The 20,410-nt window shown below is 40.5% G+C and overlaps 1 protein-coding gene across 1 annotated transcript in view; it reads left to right on the top strand.

Annotated features, from left to right (window-relative positions):
• The window catches only part of ptprdb (protein tyrosine phosphatase receptor type Db), a 165,327-nt gene that overhangs the window by 36,977 nt on the left and 107,940 nt on the right, over positions 1 to 20,410 (top strand). The window contains 2 exon segments of the mRNA XM_034203321.1: positions 7,195 to 7,270; positions 8,465 to 8,509. The gene's annotated coding sequence lies outside the window, so the exon portion shown is untranslated.

Raw genomic sequence — 20,410 nt, 5'->3', positions numbered from 1 at the left:
AAAACAATAATCGTGGCTTGATATTGAGTAAGAACATGTTTTTATGAACCCCACAGCTTCCGGTCTTCCAAGACCCGACCGGACAAAAAGACGTGGTGCAGGCACGAAACATACTACCAATGAAATATTTAAAAAAATACATTGCTTTTAATAGTTCTGTGTGACACGAAAAAAAAAGGGGGAAATTATGTTGGTGAGCACGAATTAATAGATACATGTCGTGACTATAACACGAAATGCCGTGAGACTGGGTTGGTCTGTCAGCTGAACACAGAGAGCGTACACTGATGTAAGCCTGCCGCTAATAGCAAAAAAGCTAACGGAGCATTACTGTGATTAGTACAGTTACTGTTTTGTATTTACTGAATCCCTTACAACAACAAAACAAGTTTAGTTTTTGGTAGCAAGAAATGTATCACACACTGTCCAACATTCGTGCAGAAATAGTTGAGGGAAAGGCAACAACAACCATACCAGCATGTGAACCAGAGACCATGATTTAATATACATTATAAGCTCACTCTGCCGGTTCAAGATGAGATTTATATTCACCAGCACCTCTGGAAAAACTCCAAGCATGGAAACAGATCATCTTCTGTTCAGCTAACAACCTTGTTCACTTAAAATGGGTGTCTGAGTGCTGTATAATCAGTTGCTCCAGGGAATTTTTGTAATTGCAAGATATTTAACAAAATCCCCTTCTTTCTTCCAAGGGTTTGACATTTGAACCAGTCCCCTCTCTTGTACCTTATAAACACTCCTAACTCCTTTTAATTATTCTAAAATGGTGCCATTGTGTCAGAACAATCAAACCAAAGAGGTCTGTTGAACATTTAAAAATAATTAGCATTTGAACAGAAATGGGGAAAAAGAGCAGTCCCATTGAACAGTTCCGCAGAAAAGCAACCAGGAAAAAGAGACAGCAGAGACAGAGAGGATTGGTACTTTACAACAAAAAAATAATAGTAATTGCCTTGATACCACACACACACACACACACACACACACACACACACACACACACACACACACACACACACACACACACACACACACACACACACACACACACACACACCACACACACACACACACACACACACACACACAGACACAGACTGTTAAAACATATTTTCAATCCCATTGTGTCCTTTAAAGTAAAAGTTCATTTGTGTTGTTATAATTTACCATCTCCATGGTGACATTTTCTCCCGAGAATGAAGGGTGACCCCTTCAAACTCCTCACCCGCTGGAGTCCAACAAACCCAAGGAATAATGGTTCAGAGAAAGGGGATATAAGAATCTTTTCCAATCATTTTCTGCCATTTTAATTACATTTATGCATATTCTTTCCCTGTGAAGAATTTGGGGCAGCGGCTGCAGAGAGAGGGGGAAGATAAAAAAAGAGAGAGAAAATGGGTCACTTTGGCACAGGGACTGAGAGGCTTCATTTGGAAACCCGTTGCTGTCGTTCTGTGGCCGATTCTAATTCTGCTCCAGCATTCCCATGGTGCACTCGTGGGATTCCAATATCAGCGTGACACCTGTGACCTCGTCAAAAGCAAGAAATAAGCAGGTGTCAGGTCATGCTGGCCTCACCCGCCGCCACCTCTGTGACAGTCAACCACCTTTCTCTATTTATTCTGCCTATATTAACATTCGCCTTCAGAGAAAAATGTCAGGTATTTCTAATTCAGAACTGTGCATGTTCTTAGTGAGAAAAGCTGAACACATTATCTTTGCCATTGAGAGAATAAGGATGTTAGCACTGAGAGAATTTGATGTTAACTGTGCAAGGAAATTAGATGACTTTGTAATTTTGCCTTTAAAAGATGATAGTTAAGCAGATAGAAGAACAACACTCTCAGTGTCTCCACTTTAGAATCTTTCTCCCTCTTATATCTCATTTACCCTTTCTCATTTGCTATAATTCTCCTTATCTTCCTCTCTCTTCCTCACACCCAAACACGTTCATCTTCCCTCCCCTCTGTGTTGAAGACACTTTATTTCACTTTTTCCCTCTCTCCGTCATCTGTTCTCTTAGCCTGGAGCACAGTAGCGTCTAATATGTCTTAAAAGTAGGACAGCACTGAGTAATTTGTTGCACCTACCAAATGATAATTCAGAATTGTCTCCATATATCCATGACTGCGGGGCCACCCCAAGCACACAATAGCATCTGCTTCTCAAGAGAACAGTCATCGTGATTTCCTCGCAATAGTACTGTTAAATGGAATTTGAATAAATAGGATTATATCACAAAGACATGACACCGTTTCACAGCGGGGTGCTTGTGTCCTTTGTGTAAGTGGCATCATTACACTTAGAATTTGCTGTGTTGTATATTGCTTACAGCCACACTCTGCTGCAGCTTTTTCTTCCTTCCAGTAAGCATGAAGAGAAAACTTCCTTACATTTCAACCCTTTCCACTGTGCTGTTTCGGAGCGGTATAGGCAGCAGGAATTGGTTTGGCAGAGAGGAACACTTCATGGCATCCATGCAATCGTTAAAGTGATTTACTGAAAGACCTTGAAACTTCAGGGACATTCTAACAATTGTACACATGAAGGTCATTTTACTAGCCTTAAGTACTACTTAGCCTGAAACATTGTTGTGTAATGTCTTCTATGGGGTTGAAACTTCTCAGTGAAAAAAACCATAGTGATGTCGTCAGTGTTATCTTGGCTTGCACTGGGAGACTAGAAAGTTTGTAAGTTTGGATGCCTCGGGACGTAGAGTTTAAAGGACGTAGGCGTTTGTCAGGCATGGAGCATGGATGCTGTCTATGCATCGTCGGGATTGTCTGACAGAGCCTGACCCATACTAGAGACTACAAGTCATGATGTCTCCCCCACTTTTGTCTCAAACAAGTTGCCAACTTGCGATGCTAAATCAGTGAACTGCTTGTAATGTTGTTCTAGAATTTAAAACATGGGCATTTAAAGCTGCAGTTATTATTATTTTTGCCTGCGTGAGGACAAACACAAAATGTACGTTATCACCTAACAAAGATGATTTAGTGGATTTTCAGAACACACAGGATGTTTTGCTTTACCCTTGTATTTATGTTATTACCATCTCTAATGCCATTGTGTGCAGGGCTCGTAGTGTGCAGTGAGTTTTCTTGACAAATCTGAAAACTGCTGTCTGATGCTGCTGGACACACAACTCATAACTAACGTCTAAACTTGAATTCAGCATACATTATAATCAACATTAAAGGTGGGGTAGGTAAGTTTGAGAAACCGGCTTGAGATACACTTTTTGTTATATTCCATGGAGTGCTCTTAACATCCCGATAGCAATGAATATCTTAAGTGCTTTGACAAAAAATCCATACAAAAACGTCATCTGTGGAAGCCGTAGCGCTGTAAAAAGCACGACCAATCATCTGAGCCGGCCCGGCTAAAGTAACTGGATGGCCTTCCTGCCTGTCAGCCTTCCATCTGTGCACAAACTTATCTCGTGCCCTCATTGGTCATGTGCGCGTTCGTGTGTGTTGGAGGAGGGGCTCTGTAAGGAAGTGGCATATTTGTTCCGGCTGTGTATTTTCAAATTCTAGCCACTCGAGCTGGTTTCTCCAAAATGACCTACCCCACCTTTAAGTTGTGCATTTCTGACAATGAATATCTAATTGTTCTTTTTCCCATGTGTGCTTTGAATAAATGTCTGCTGGAGAATGCCAATAAAGGCATAAGATTTCAGTCAAACCTTTAACTCTAGAAAAGTTGGGCTGCATTTGTTGAATCAAGACATGAATGCACACTAGAGCATTGTAATCTGACTTGATTAAAAAATGCCAGACGAAGCTGTACTTATCCTGCATTAGGTTTTAAGAGGAGCTAATTTGTATGTAGTTTAGGATTAAAGTGTGTTATGGAAATCTGAGACCCAACACTGTGGAGAGTACAAGTCAGAGTGATCAAAACAAATAAATGGTGAATCAGACAGAGTTGTCTTTCTGGTTATTTATTTGAAGCTTCAAATACATAAGATACAATAAAATAGACACAGGTCTCACAGAGTATAGAATAGTCTGCGTGAGTGTGCGCAGATATAATAGGAAAGCAAAGCTTATATACAAGAAAGGGTGAGAAGTTCAGAAATCTGTCTTCACACGGTCACATTGTTATTAGACACCTGTCCTTGAGCTGTAGTATAACGGTTCTCAGGAAAGGCAAGTTCTTGTGTGACTTTGTGTGAGTCTCAACCCAGTAGCCAAATCAGCTGTGTGGCCTTGAAGTGCTTGGGAATAAACCCACAGTAGAGTAGATAGAAGAAAACAGCACATCTCAGGAAATGAGAAGCATTTGGTTTAAACATATAAGGATATAATAAAAATGTCCACTACAAGTGTGATATCTCTACAATGCGTCTCTTCTCTGTCTCCAAGTTATCTTGTTATTACACATACCGTACAGGTTGGTGGATGAGCACTTAGAGACCAAACATATAATAATCCTATTTCTATTTTATGAGGCTCAAGTGCAGCAGGTGCTTTTTAAGCTAAGTAAAATTAGGCAGACATTTCTGCATCATGTATCTTCCAGAAATTCTTCATCCTTTTGCGGGTTGCCTATCCTTCTCTGTAAACTCTTAAACGTCAGACACACACACACATACAAGTTGTAAACAAGTTCAAGTTGTTTACGCAAAATTGTGTCATGTCGCTCTGAGGGTCTCTGCTGCCAACTTGACCTGCAATAACCTCCTTAACATTTGGAGAAGACTTTGATCGGTGCTTCATACACACCTCAAAAGAGTAAACATGTTTACAAAGTTACATTTTGCATATATTTTCTCTAGAAAATCTAACTAATATGAGAAAAATGATTCTGAAACACATGTGATGGTGCAGTTTGAGGAGGGTTGTGTCTAGCGATAACATTTGTAGGTAATAATGTCAGTGTTATGCATTGCCCAGCTATGACACTACAGTAGGGCTCATGAGATGGACCTCCGATGCCCACTCTACTGCCCTGCTTACACACTTGCCTTGATGTTGAGTCCACTTGACAGGAACCTAAGAAGAGTGTTTCACACATGCTGAGTGAAGCTTAACCAAAGTAAACCACCGAGCTGCCCTGGTTAGGGTTGGACATCAACAAATTATCTGGGCCATTGCTGTGCAGATAAATGCAGAAATAGTTTGGTTTATGGAGAGAAAAGGGGATGTGAAAGCACTTTAGTGGCCTAAATAATATGCTGCTTTCCCCTGAATCATTTTCGCCACTGGCAAAAACCTTTAAGGTGATGTCCAGACGGAGCAGCTGGAGTTGAATTCCCTTCAAATTACTCAACATTTGACTCTCACGGAATAGTCATTTCAGCTATCAACATGAAAAGGATTCAAAGGCTGCGCTGAAGGGCTCCCATGGGAGTCCTCACAGAGATTCAAAGCCGCTAAAAGGGCTTGCAGAAAGACTCCCACCATGGGTGCCACTTTACCACACATTCAGGGAAGACTGCAGTAATGCCGTGTCCACCGAAAATAGGACAAACATAACTTGTCCTAGCTTATTGTGCAAGACCTGTAAGCTGAAATTGCTTGCACCAACATGAGCTTTCCAAATGATCTAGTTTCCAAACTCTTCCTCTGCCGAGGCTTTAATTACTTCTGCTGGGCCAGCGCAGGTGAAGCACATTCTCACTAACAAGGTGGTTTCCAACGAGGGAGCACTGAAACCCAACAGGAAAACAACATGATGGAGAGAAAAACTGGCGCCCACAATAGAGAGTAACTGATGCTTATAATAACCCCCCACCCAACTGATTTCACCAGCCATTGTCAGATTGTTACAGACGAAACATGGTGCAAGTGGAGAGGAATCCATGGAATGTGACATCCACTGAAAATAAAGTGTGCTCTAGTTTTCACACATAGTGCACACACATATGCCACGGTGTGCATATGTGCATGCCTGGGTAGCACTAAAATATGTCTGATGTTAGGAACACAAAGTCTTCAAATGGCTTCTCATTATGTGAGATTATGTCAGATGAAAGCCATTAGGACCTGAACACATGTTAAGATGTCAAGGGTCATACCAGCAATTACAAATAAATAAGTTATCATTTGTAATTAAAGAACTCATGATCTTCACATCATCAGATGCTGCAGTTAATGTATTCTGCCATCATCTGATCGTGTCTGCCCTTATTCAGTAAGTCGGTCAGCAGCACAAACACAGGAGTGGTTTAACAGCACAGACTAGTGGTGACTCTTTGTTATGGCTTCTCTCTCTACAATCACAACATTCTATTGTTAACATCTCAGTCCATTTCTCTGAAAAATATCATGCTTGCAACTTGTTTGATCCAAAGTGTGTTACACTGTAACTCAGGCCTAACAAACAAGAATCAAGGATAGGATTTTACATTTACAAACATTTATAAACCGTATACTGCGGTGGCTATTTTAAAGCACTACTTTAGAAAGTTATTTGTCCAATGCCTCAAAGTTAAACAGGGGATGGATTTCATTACAAAAATAACTGCAAGTGCACATGATCCTTTGAGACTCATCCACCAGCTAAATTCTATTTTGCTCTGACTTAGTGCACGCTGCTGCACATAGATGGCAAAAGAATTCTGGTTGACAGCTCTGGGTCATTGCAGTCACAAATCATGGAATTTGTGTGTGTGTGTGTGTATGTGTGTGTGTGTGTGTGTGTGTGTGTGTGTGTGTGTGTGTGTGTGTGTGTATAGGTTCTCTTTGCTTACGTTTCACACACCTCTGTGCTAGTATTTACACATGTGTCCTAATGCAACCTCCTTGATCTGTGGGAGTGTGTACTTTTCATACTGAGGTGTTGAATGTTTTTTTCCTACTCCGACTTTTCAGCCCCTCACAACACGTATGGCTTGCTGGTATAAAAACCTTTAAAGACCCCAATATAGAAGTTGAGCTGGGGCTGTCTTTTTGACCAATCGTGCTTTTTGGAACAATAACCGCCCATTAATTGTGTTTATGTCATAGCGATAAGTTTGACATTTCTAGTTATTGCACAGACACACTGATGCACAGGCAAATTCAAACAGAAGACAAAGGGAACTTAGTTGAAACCCAGGGTCGGCTTTAAGAGTATTAAGTTCTGAAAGGCTAAGGCTCTGCTCCTAATCCGTTTCCCACTTTTCCTCTTCTCTTCCCCATCCCTGTTTGCGCTCTCTGTATCCCTCCTTCTTTCTTTCAGGAGAATTCTGGGGAGATTTCTTACTCTTTCAATCCCCAAGTATGGAGCAGCACAGTGGACCTGTGCACTAAAACAGGTACGTACTGAAAATCACAATGACCTTCAAACAAACACATGTGCACACATACATCTTCTTTCCCCCCTGCTGTCAAAAGCACATTTGTTCTGGGCCACAATGGTGTATGATGTATGTAGTTAAAAGGCTGTGCCATGTCCACTGAGTAAGAGAGAGGGTGGAATCCTGCTTCTGAGAAAGAGAGTGAAGAAAGCACACAGAAAGACTTTTCCTGAGGGACGGAAAGAACTTAAGAGACTGTCGAGAGGATGGAAGTTTAACCAAAAATCACCTCCCCACAAGAGTGGCAAATATGCAGTGGATAGACTTGAGGAGGGACATGCAAAGAGACAGACCGGCAGACAGGACAAGACAGAGCGACGATCCCCAGCTGTTTTTAAAACCCTGCCTCTGATACATTATTGAATATGCAGCTCTCCAACGCATCGCTGAGCTTTCCTCTCATGTTAGTTCACATAGCGTCACCATTCTAAATATAAAGAATTCGCTCAACCCTCTTCGGTTTGTTAAAAGATGCAGGGGCTGCACGTTGGCTGTGTATTGCACCGAGTGGCACTTTCCTTTTCTGAAGCTGGCTGGAGTTTTGTGATGAGTTTGTGTGACTCATTTTTGTAGCAAGCCTTTGCAGACTTAAAAGAAATTTAAAAAAATAGATTTCATCAACATCTTTGAAAGTATTCTTAGATGATGCACAGAGTATACTGAGGCAAATGGAGTGCTTCACTGGGAGTTGCATGTACTGTACACTGAAGGAAGTGAGATGTTGTCGAGGGGATTGATTTTAAATCAGACAGCATGTGGAACACTGCAGATTTACGACGATTGAGTGCAGCAATATCTTTATTTGAATAACTCAAATATATCACATTTCATACCTCTTGTCCTCTCCATTTAAAAAGTTGGATTTGGATGGATTTTCTAAGGTCACTGTCCTAAGACTTTTGAAGGTGGAGTACCAGGTCTAACCTACAGGTGGCAGCAGAGCAACATGCCCAGCAGGCATGTTTCTAAAGCAGACTTTACTGGCCCATTTTACCAGCAATGTAGGTCTCCCTTCATTTATCTGTCATCAATGGCAGGTTGTCAAGCAAATGGTTCTTCCTGGCTATGATAAACTATGGAAAAATCAATATGGTATATTTTTGTTGATAGATCAAGAACTTACATGAAAAATGGTGTCCTTTCCTTTTTCAGCTCCCACTTTCAAACTTCATGTTCCAGGATGAACCATGAGCAAAGGTAAGAAACTCGTCTTCAACTTTTACCTAAGCGATAAGTCAAATGTAACCTTAAATATATGCCTGTTTGAGTTTCACTGGACACATGAGTGTGTAAAGATTCAGGTCTTACTCTATTTGTGAGGACGCGTGGACATATGGGCCCAAGTGCTGCTGCATGTATAAGCAGTTGTATGAATGTTTGAAGGTGTGAGTGTTTTCGGACAGATGTTGTAACAACATGATTAGCCCTCTGGCTGCCAGTAGCTCTGTGTGAGGTTGCTATAGTGACTGTGGGCTGAATGTTGGGGAGGCCAGAGTGGAATATGAGGGTGCCGAAGATGAGGAGAGGGGGTGGAATAGCAAATGAAGTGTCTGGTGCCTCCGGCCTGTGTGTGACTGCATGTTTTTATTTCCGTGTTCAGGAGTGGGTGCATTCATGAGATGTTTATGCATGCCTGTTTGTGTATTTCTACAAAGAGCACAGCATTGAAGAGACTCTCGTCTGTGTAATTGAGAATTTGATTAAGATAACTCGCTCACAGATTTATAATCATACACATACAAAAACGTGTTCGGTCTGCGTCGGAGCCACAGAGACAGGGATGGCTGGAGCATAGGTTGAGGGTAACCTGCTCTGCTTCACAGACCAGCACCACGAGTTGAGCACTTTGTGTCACGTATCACTTAACCCTTAAAGGCCGAGCGTGCCGCCCGCGGCTTCATAGAGGTAGCGTTCTAAAATGCTTAATAACTTTGTAACCGCTAATCCTATCCATCTGATTTAAAAAGTGAGGTAAAGCGGCTATTCTAGGCTTTTTGCTGGTATCACTATGTCCTTTTCCGGGATTCAGAGGCTCCGACGTGATCGGGGCAACGTTATCACATTTTACAGCCTTGATTCGTCAAGGAGACCCACGCGGCCCCTCTGTCTGAGCCAAACAGCAAAGGTTTTAGACTAAGTCCCACCCCCCTGTGTCCGGATAGGTTTAAAATGTAAAGGTATGCTACCATCTTCTCGACCAATCAACATAGGTTGCTGTGTATGTTTTTGGCGGCGGGAGATAAACAAAGAGAAACAGAGAGACGAGAGAGTAATACTAAAGAAGAGTAATTCTGCCAGCGTAAGAGAAATAAATACAACACGAGATATCTAGATACAGTCACACACACACACACACAAATACACATACATACACACACACACATATCCCAAGACAAATTCAAACCAACATGTCAAAACGGCGTTACACTACGGAAGAAGCCGTAGAATGTATTTTGTCTGGCGGACCGCTTAGCGATGCAGCGGTGGATTCCTCAGATTCTGAAGCTGACAACTGGCAAGGAAGAGGAGTATGATCACGGGATTGATCCCTTCGAAGATAAAAAAGTGAGTAACTTTGCTTATTTCTTATTGTTTGTGTTGCATTTATCGGTTGTTGTTGCTGTATAACGCCGAAAATAATTAGTCCTAAGAGTTTTTATAATGGATGGCCATTTGCCGTAATTGTGTCATAAAGTGAAGTCCTGAGCTCAAGATTCACTATCAATAGAGGCTACTATTTATTTCAGTAAAAAAACGTCAAGTAATACCTTTCATTTATTGCCTCATTCCGCTTGCCCTCTTTGGTTGTTTGTTATGAGGTCTAATGTTATTATATTCATTGCATTACAATTCAGTTACTGATTCCATCAACTAGTAATGTTAGCAGAGGGATAAAGTGTGAATCAAATCAAAAGTTGAGACTGTGTTTAGAAAACAGATAGGATGACACTGGAGAAATAAAAGCAATAAAGGAAATAAAATAAATTCAGACATCTGTATATTTTCCTCCCTTTTATTTTAGTACAGAGGATGAGAGAGGGGATGCACAAGCCCCTGTCCCCATCAGTAGGCCTCCTTCAAACCGAGAGGGGAAAAGAATGCGGCCAGGAGGGTGCAGCATCCAGAAAAAAGGCCAAACCAATGCAATGCCAGCCCCCCTGACAGTGAAAGGGAGAGGAAGAGGAAAAGGGAAAAAAACATCTCTGACCCCAGAAGAGCCAGGAGCTGTTTGGAACGGACCTGAGGTGCCAGATACTGCCCAACAACTACCACACTTTTGCCCGAAAAGAGCCCCTGGAGTCCAAGGTTTTGTTGGTGTGGAGTATACTCCTGCACAAATATTTAGAAATTGTTTTAACAACCAAGCTGTAAATATCATCTGCAAGAACACAAACAAAAATGCTGAAAAGGAGCAGGCTAAGGGGGAAAAGTTTGTTTGGGAAAGCCGGTAAAATTCCTCATGTATGTCGGCCTTATGGCACTTCTAAAACTGCTAAAAGTAAGTGACTACTGGAGGAAGGGATCACACCTGAGTGTTCTCTTTCCTGCTCCTGTCATGACAAGAGACAGGTTCATGGCAATCAGCAGAGCTGTACATCTGAGCGACCCAGACCATGATGAATGTGGATACATTTCCTTTGCTCTTTATATATTTTTCTACTATTTTGGTTATAGTTTGAAGATCATTTGCTCTTTGTACTTTTGCACTTTCTATATATTCCTAATACTTTGTTTATAGTTTTAATATAATTTGCACTTTGTTAATTTGCACTTTGAATTTGTTTCACTGTTTGTGTTTGTATTTCAATGTTCAAATTATAATATATATCTCTGAAACAAGTTATTTTTGTTGCAATGTCATCTGTTATGGTTTAATTGTTTACTCTCTCAACCTTTTTTTGACAGAAGAAACATGATCAGTCATTTAAATATGGAAATACATTTCGTTTTAATTATTCCATATGATCCTAGGCGTTTTTCACTGAAAAACGCCTAGGATAATATTGTAATAAATAGCTGTAACTTGCTCAGGGAACATAATATGCAGATGAAATTTAATTTGAAAGCCTAAAACATCTAAATGCAGCTTTGTAAATAATAAAAAAGAAAATCCCTATGTTCCTGGCGGAGTAAACAGTAAAAAAACACAACATTTGTACTGGCGTTTTTGAAAAGTGCTGGTAAATTCAGCCATTATCACACAAAGTTATGGTAAAATTTGGACTTCAAATTAGCCAGACTTGAACTAGAGGTTCTCCTGAATCAAATGAGGTAAGGCACTTGATGCTGACTGCAAGAAAAGGTTAGAACAGGTTAGGAGAAACAAATAAATACAGGAGAGTCAGGCAGGCGAAAATTCCGTCTAGGTCTTTAAGGGTTAAATTCCCACGTCAACGGACCTTTTATTCAAATTTTTACAAAAGAAATGCCCGCTGCTTTTGAGAGCACAGGGCTCTAAAACGGTGTAATTTCAAGCACCATGGTTTTTAAGACTACGTTTTCTTTTGTTAAGTACCAGACAGTTTAACAACCTACGCCGCTAAAAAGTTCAGTTTTAAGGGGTCACTTGCACATGCTTCCAAAGTTAGGAGCTCTTATGGCATTCTTTGTGTAGTATTCTGAAACGGTATTCTACTTTTTCTCTCTTGAATCCAAATATACAGTAAAATCTCGATTCCTAACTCTGTGGAAGTTCATTGAATATTTATTATGTAAGACATCATTAGGCCAGGAATTGCTGTTACTCTAAAGTCAAAGTTGGTGGCTAATTGTAACTGAGTAAATGCAGCAAATAATGTAACAGAGAATTCTGTCATGACATTAAACTGTGACAAGTTTACAACATAACAGAGGTACAAGAGACACAATACACTAGTATTCTGTTTTCTGAGGGGCAGGAATGTTGTTTTTCTTGTCTTTGGTCATTTTGTTGATTAGGTTTATTTATTAATGTTAATGTATTTTCTTATTAGTTGTGTTTTGTGTGGGTGAGCGTGTGTGCGTATTTTTAGGGTACACTTTTCTGATCTATTTCTTTCCTTCCTGAGAATTCATTATAAGAAAGGTACGAAAATGCAAATGTTAAATGTTAATGTGAATATGAAAGACTAGGAGACAGGATCATTAAAGAAATATGTGACAGGGTGCATTACAATTTCAATATGTTAATCACTAAGGTGAAAAACATCCCATCAGAGCTCTGAATTAGTTAATGTGTTCCTGGGGGTCCCACCTTAAGTGAACCAATATGATTTTACGTAACAATTTAAAGCAACCCTGAGGCTCTGCTACCAGCACACAGACCACCGTCCTCTTGTCCTTCTGTATCTCCTGAGTGTGCAGCCTGCTGTGTATAATAGTCATGGTGTGAACTATAATGCACTGTACCATACAGGGCTGGCTTCACACAGGGATTACACCTAGATGATTCTTCAATAGAGAATTTAGTCTCGGATAGCCGAGCCTTAATCCGCGCCTGTGGAAGCGGACCACAGTGCTGTGGAGCTGTAGCCAGATATGACAGAGAACAGAGAGCAGCCAGATTAGTTCATACTAGGAAGACGGCTGAGCTTGAAGCCGCCTGACAGAGCGTCTCTTGACAGCTCCTCCCAAATCTCTCTACTGTCTCTAATGTAGTCTGAGGGAAACATTGTTCCTCTCTCTGTCTTTTGAGCTGTATTTTCTTTCCCTCGCTCTGTCCCTTTCTCTCTGTGTGAGGTGGGTGCGAGTCATAGAGAGAAAGAGAGTGTGTGTCTTATCGCTTCATTAGCCTGTAGACTTCTGGGTCATTCGTAGCCCTGCTCCCATTGTCTCAGAGGCTCTAATTACCCTCACGTGAGTCACGTCTGATAATTAGGACGGTCCGAGCAGGACACACACACACTGTTGGCGCTTACACATTTGGCACATATGCACACATACACACATCAGTCATTAGTGGAGAGCCTAACATGCAGTAAAGTGCTAATGGGATTATCATTGCTGAGGGTCCCCCTCATCAACCTCTTACTCCTCTCTATATTCATCGTAAGCACAATTCTGAGACACATAAAAGAACCAATTATTTCGATACGATATCTTCCCTTCTCTCTGTCTTTCTTTCTTTCTTTCTCTTCTTTCTCAATCTATTACTCATAATGTGCTCAATTGGTATATCAACATCAGAGGTACCATGTTGTTAAAACCAACTCAATGGTGCATCTTGTTGACCTGGGGTTTAAGCAACTGACCATGTAATTCTGATGTCTGTAGCTTGGTAACTTTATTGCATGTCTCTCTCCTCATTTCAAATCTTATTTTTTCAATTTTTCAATTTTAATAATCATCTAGTGAACACTTCGAGGATCCTGAGCCCGCAGGTTGGAAACCGGAGCCAAATTAGAACTAATTATAAAATAAACACTGCTTTGGAAATATGGTGTTGAAAGCTGGATATTAGACAATTGAGCAAAAAATGTGTTTGGTATGCATTTAAGTTTTTCGTATAGTCGCCATTTTAGCTTTTCTAGACTAACAGCTAGTCAATGATCCTTGCTAAATAGAAAACATTAAAATAAATTAAGGACAACAAATTAAGCTTGTGATCTGCTGTTCTGCTCTTTTATCCTTTAGATGCTCTCTTGCATAATCACTTCTCTCCATCAATTCAATCTATGCCTCTCTCCATCGCGGAACACATTTCATCAGCTCATTTAAAACTAATATCAACCATAACCATTCCATTTTCACTGTGTTTATTCTTTCGACGGAAATGGTAATGGAGATATTGACAGCAGAGTGCATAGTGATTCTGTCCAGGCCATTGTGTTGAGTGGTTCGATGGAGAAAAGTGGATGACTGGAGGGCTATCTATGGTATTACATATAGTGTGGAAGGCGTGGGAAAGAGAGGCCCTCTGAAAGCCAAAAGCTTAAATACCATGCCTCACATACACAGACAGGAAGAGACACCACTCTCTCTCTCTCTTTCTCTCTCTCTCTCTCTCTCTCTCTCTCTCTCTCTCTCTCTCTCTCTCTCTCTCTCTCTCTCTCTCTCTCTCTCACACACACACACACACACACACACACACACACACACACACACACACACACACACACACACACACACACACACACACACACACACACACACACACACACACACACAGAGGCAGTGGATTAGGATGGGGATTATGGAAGCATAGCTGTAAAACAGGCAGATACAGATCAGTGTTATACTTCATAAACACTCACATGCTGGATGTGTAGAGTCACATGGATTTATTCTGAGGTGGATGGTATGATGACATAGGTCCATGTGTCGTGATTGAGCACTATTCAAGCTTAAATAGAAAGACAGCAATGAAGTTTTTGGCAATCAATAATTGAACAGGAATGGCAGGAACTGAACGCTACGGAGATGTGATGTCTGGATTAAAAACCTTTTTATAAAGTTCAAAGTAAAGAATTACCATTTTCTACTGAATGACCTGCAGAGAGAGAATCTCTCGAGAATAAGGACAATACTGTTTTTGTTTTATATCCAATAATCTACCATAACATACAATTAAAGACAACCTTGCAATTTGGCCTAGCAAAAATGTCTTAACCACAAAACCTCCAAAACGCAGGTAATGTACGCAAATAAAACCACCAGTTTAAATAGGTGGAGCCTTGTGAGTGTGTTAAGAACTTCTATTCTTTATCTCCAATGACATATGTACATCAATGGCAAACTTTAGAGACCAGAGAGGTTTCCCAGCTCATTAGCAAGACACAAAGTACCGCAGAGTTTGATGGGATTTGTTGTCACTAGTTTTTTTGTATTCAGTCAAGTAAAATGATGACCCGATTATGGCACTGGATTAAAATTCAAGGGTTTCCTAAAATTGCTAGAGCTTGTAATGAAGGCAAAATTAATCAGTGTATTAAGTGACATACCTAAACAATCTATTATAATAGAAGTGATTTCCTTTGCATATAAGGTAGTGCTACTCAAACTCATGGTGGCGTTAGAGGAAAAGTGATAGCTTGGCCGCTGCCTTTGGCAGATCACAACAGCTGAGATCGACCCTGTTTGAAAAGAGAAAGTATCTTTCACTTTTGCAGACAAGCGATTTGGAATGAACTTCATTTAAGGTTGAATCGACATTTTGTCATGAATAGGAAACAATGGAGGGTTTCATTATGTACTTATGTGCTTCAGGAGACAAAACGTTTATCAAGAATATAGATGAGGCTACATTATCCATGTTGTAACCCTGTTTATGTATTCATTGTACAGCTCACCTAAATAAAAATACAGCTATATGATAAGATTACTGGTATCTACACGTAACCACATATTTTCAGTTTCATGTGCTGTTGATTTGAGGAAGCTGACAAATCTCAATTTTAAAAATTCAACAGCAATTTGTCATTCGTGTGGACCATTTACCGGTACTCTGAATAATCCGCAGTAACTGTAACAGTTTTCGATTTCTCTAGTCGGTAGTAATGGAAGTTAATTTAGTAGAAAAGAGAATTGACTAAAGTCACTGATCAGTCTTTAATACTCAGTGTTCCAACACTCCCTGGAAAATATTAATTAATTCTACAGCTTTTACTGAGAAATAGTTAAATACCCACCTCTAATTTTCATAAGAGCTTTCTGCCATCACTGTGGCCAGATTAGCATCCATAATGGCTAGGACTTTCTAACTAACCGTAACCCATATTGTAAAAGCTGAATGCGGTGGACACATATACAATGGAAGAGTTCACTTCTCTAACTCCCACCTCGCTAATTTAAACAAATTGCCCCTGTTGATGAAAGCAATGCACCGCTGTGAATCTGAGCGGATGTATTGTAGTATATACGCCCTGCTGTGTTGTCTTGGTGATAAAATGCCAACTGAATCTGTAATGTCCGACATTGTCATATAATGTTTCAAAACCTGGTCACAGCTTGGACCCTCACTGCTCATACATGATGGAGTGCTAGTCATACGCTGACTGAGCGCCTCAATCTGTGGCGACCGCGATTCGGCCTGCTGCATCAGGCATGTCTCGGTCACCAGACATCTGTCATCAGCACGCAGCTCACTGGAGGTCTGTGGCTCCCCGTGCTCCCATCTTCTCTCCAACTGTCAAATATAATCATCAATCTCTTCTTCCCTTCCTTTAATATTTACTCTGCATATTCCTGTTCGGCCTCCTCAAACCTCTCCTCCTCCTCCACATTTCTGCTCCGTTTTTCCAGTCCGCTGAAACATATAACCAGCAATTTGCGAATCTCTCCCACTATGACACACACATACACACACATGCAGAGGCATTCAGACCGCAAGAGCTGCTGTGGTGTATAATGACAGATAATTGGCTATTGTGGGTTTGCCCTCGGCAGCAGGAACCAATCACAGTGACAGCCACTTCTCCATGACCCGTGTGTGTTTGTGAGAGTGTGTGTGTGTGTGTGTGCATGAGCATGACTATCTGAATGTGTGTGACGCACTGATTTTCTCTGTCGGCCTTTGTTGCTCTGTGTATAGATGTAATTGCCAGTGAAGCACTTTGAATATGTTACTGACAGACAGCCCTCTTTGTAGTTTAGATCACTGTCATTGTTGCATTTATGTAAACATAAATAAGCTATTCACAAATATGGTATGTATTTGTTTCTGTGCACACACATAGAATATGAAAATCTATCACGTTCTGTGTGTATGCTAGACATTTCTACCGATTGCACTTCCTTATTAGGCTTGCACACAGGTATAACCTCAGTAAAATGTCCTTGTTTTTGAAAGATTACCACTTAGTGCTCCCCGTTTTACATTCTCAGGGTTTATGTACGCCTAGAGGATCCACAGACCCAAACAATGCAGCCTTGCTGTTCTCCACTAATGTGATAGCTGCTTAGCTCGACATTCGTCACTCATTTTGATGGACTCAGCAGCCCTGGTTAATGGTCTGCCTGCTCGCCATTTGTATGGAACCTGTTGACTCCAACTGCTCTAAATGGATCGTATCTTTTTTTTTCTTTTTCTGTAAAATAATCCTGATCTGTAGCCGCATCAGCAACAGCCTTTAAAATAACAGCCCGGTGCAAATGTAGGATGTCTCCCCCAAGCTCACCCTCTGTCTCTGCTTTTTCATTCTTCCCCTTTATCATTCCCTCATTTATCCCTTGCTTCTGTATTCAGTCTATCTTTCTGTGCCACTTCCTCTTCTCTTGCTGTTTTTCCATCGTCCTTTCTCTCTCCTTGTTTGCCCCGATTCTCATTTCCGTTCTTTCAATAGTAGGGAGTGATCATCCAAGCCATGCATACAGACTAAATGAGATCTCTGTGCATGTAATGTGTGTGTGCAGCTTTGTAAATATCATCTTTTCTGTCTTGCTAATACGTGCTACCATAAAAAACGTGCATGTTTGTGTGCGGGTGTAACATTTAGTTGTGTACTTCATCATACTAGCCAGCTCAATGTTCCCGAATGCAATTTCCTCGCTGTGAAAAGAGCAGGCGGGATGTTCATCATTCTATATTCCCTTCTTAGTGTTCAATAAAAAGCTTCTTTAGGACTGCTAGGCTGCACGCTCTTTATTCTTTATTTGTTGTCCTGTCACTCACTCATTTTCACCCTTTCTGACTCTGCACACACACTCCTGCTTTTTCATGAAACCCAGCGGCTCTGTCTCCTGTGCATGACAAAGTGTGTATCCCAGCATGTTCCCATAGTGTTTCTTTGTAATGCTGCTTAACATTCTGAGCCTATAGCATATCATTCAGCCTAGCTGAACTGATTTGCATTGTGTTAGTGAACATCAGTTGATGTGATGGAGATTTCTCTACAGTAATATGTAGATACAAATATATTTTGAACGCACATCAATGATAATTTCACGCTTACAAATGCTCAGAATTTCATTTTTATTATAAAGACTTAGCCAGGTGGGGATTGCTATTGTTACGGCTAAAATCAACATGATTACAAGAAGAGAAAAAACGACTCAATCTGAGACTTAATTCACCTGAATAGCAAATAAACTATGAAAGGAAGGTTAGAAGTGAAGCTAATCCGGCTTTTAAAAAATGTTGTTATCTGTGTCTATCCTCAGATATTTTACTGAAGATTTAGGATTTAGCTTTCTAAATGGGCATAAAAAACCAACCAGCAGCCTCTCCCTCACTCTGCTTGCGCCCTCCTTGTTAACTCAATTAGTGTCTCCCTATGAAATGACGGTTGTAATTTTGCAGGTACAACTAGGGAAGGTGCCATCTCTAATAACAGCCGAGGCACTAATGGTAAGCAGCCCACTGCAGCACTTGCATGTCTGGGAAGCGAACAAATGATTGGAGAACTGGCAGAAGTCAGTGCCTAAAGGAAGGAAGGGATAATGATGTGTGTGTGTGTGTGTGTGTGTGTGTGTGTGTGTGTGTGTGTGTGTGTGTGTGTGTGTGTGTGTGTGTGTGTGTGTGTGTGTGTGTGTGTGTGTGTGTGTGTGTGTGTGTGTGTGTGTGTGTGTGTGTGTGTGTGTGTGTGTGTGTGTGTGTGTGTGTGTGTGTGTGTGTGTGTGTGTGTGTGTGTGTGTGTGTGGTCTAGCATTACTATACTTGTGGGGACCTAAATATGTTTATATAGTCACGTGTGGGGACTGGCTTCCCTTATGGGGACAAATTGGAGGTCCCCATAAGGGGAATCATTCATTTTAGGGTGAAGACTTGGTTAGGTTTAGGGTTAGGGTTAGGCATGTATTGGTTATGGTTAAGGTTAGGATAAGTCTCCAGGAAATGCATGCAAGTCAATGTAATGTCCCCTGAAGTGATGTATACATGGTGTGTGTGTGTGTGTGTGTGTGTGTGTGTGTGTGTGTGTGTGTGTGTGTGTGTGTGTGTGTGTGTGTGTGTGTGTGTGTGTGTGTGTGTGTGAGCAAGTGGGAGGCACTGTGGCTCTCTATGATGCTGAGATTAGAGGCAATTATTGAAATGTCATGGCTTTAATGGGCCGCCGCTCTGAACTCCTCTCATAAGTCATGAGTTGAACTTTCAACGTGATGAAATAAGGAGCTGTGTGCTGAGTCTTTCTGTTTTCAAAATGTTTTCACTTGAGATGATATTCTGAACTGTTAGCCCACTTTCATTTTGCACAGTAGAATATCAGCACCCTGATATTAAAGAGAATTTTTATTATTAGTAAGTCTGCTAATTGTGTCCCTTATTGATCTACTTCCGCAGATAATACCCGGCTAAAGAGTTATTTCACTCATCCCTTATTATAGAAGATATGTTTTTGTTTTTAATAATAAGATTATATCATTTTTTATTAATTATTCTGTATGCATTTGAAATACCCCAGTCTCTGGTAAATAATGAACACAAAATGAACTATTTTTAATTTCTTCTTGAACTGTCATAGTTTATTCCCCTTGTTTCAATTATTGAGTGAAGTGCTTTTTTTTGTGAACAGTGAAAATGTTGTTCAATTAACCTTCTTTTTGTGCAGGCGAACACCATTTATAGTTATAACAAGGAAAAAATAGAAAGGTCATGAAGGTTTTCCAGTTTCAAGGCTCAAGCTTCGTGCGGGTTACCAACATTCTCCATTTTAAAATTGCATGCTAAGGGGTTTACAAACAAAGAAATAGTGGACATTATGTTTAGAACATTTGATCATTTAAGGCCCATATATTTATTGCTGTGTGATATGTAAATCAAATGACTTACTATATTAATTTTAAAATAATTAAATCGATAAGTTAGCTGGATATATTATATGTAAGGCATGTACTCTTAATATTCATTTATAATGCTTCAGCCTGGAGTATCTTATTAAACCTACATGCTAACCCTGTTATCTCCAATTAAGTAGAGAGGCAGTTTAAACTTGTCCCTCGCCCAAGTTTCTGATTAATTCAGGCTTCAAGAAACACTGAAGTGTTGGGCTTGGTTAGTGACAGTACATAAAGTATGCCGTGGAATGGCAAAGTTCATGCATGACTTAAAAAAACATTGAAAACTGATAAATTAGTAGGTTGACAGCACAGTGCATTATGCCTGTAGGGAGTGTGTGAACCAGAGTGAACATGTGTGTGGACAGTTGTGTGATTTCACATACAGAAAGCATCCATGCATTCACACGC

This window comes from Gymnodraco acuticeps, unplaced genomic scaffold (genome assembly GCF_902827175.1).
Source record: "Gymnodraco acuticeps unplaced genomic scaffold, fGymAcu1.1, whole genome shotgun sequence".
Lineage (NCBI taxonomy): Eukaryota > Metazoa > Chordata > Actinopteri > Perciformes > Bathydraconidae > Gymnodraco > Gymnodraco acuticeps.
The sequence above is the reverse complement of the archived record's forward strand: the minus strand, read 5'-3'. Positions and strand labels throughout refer to the sequence as shown.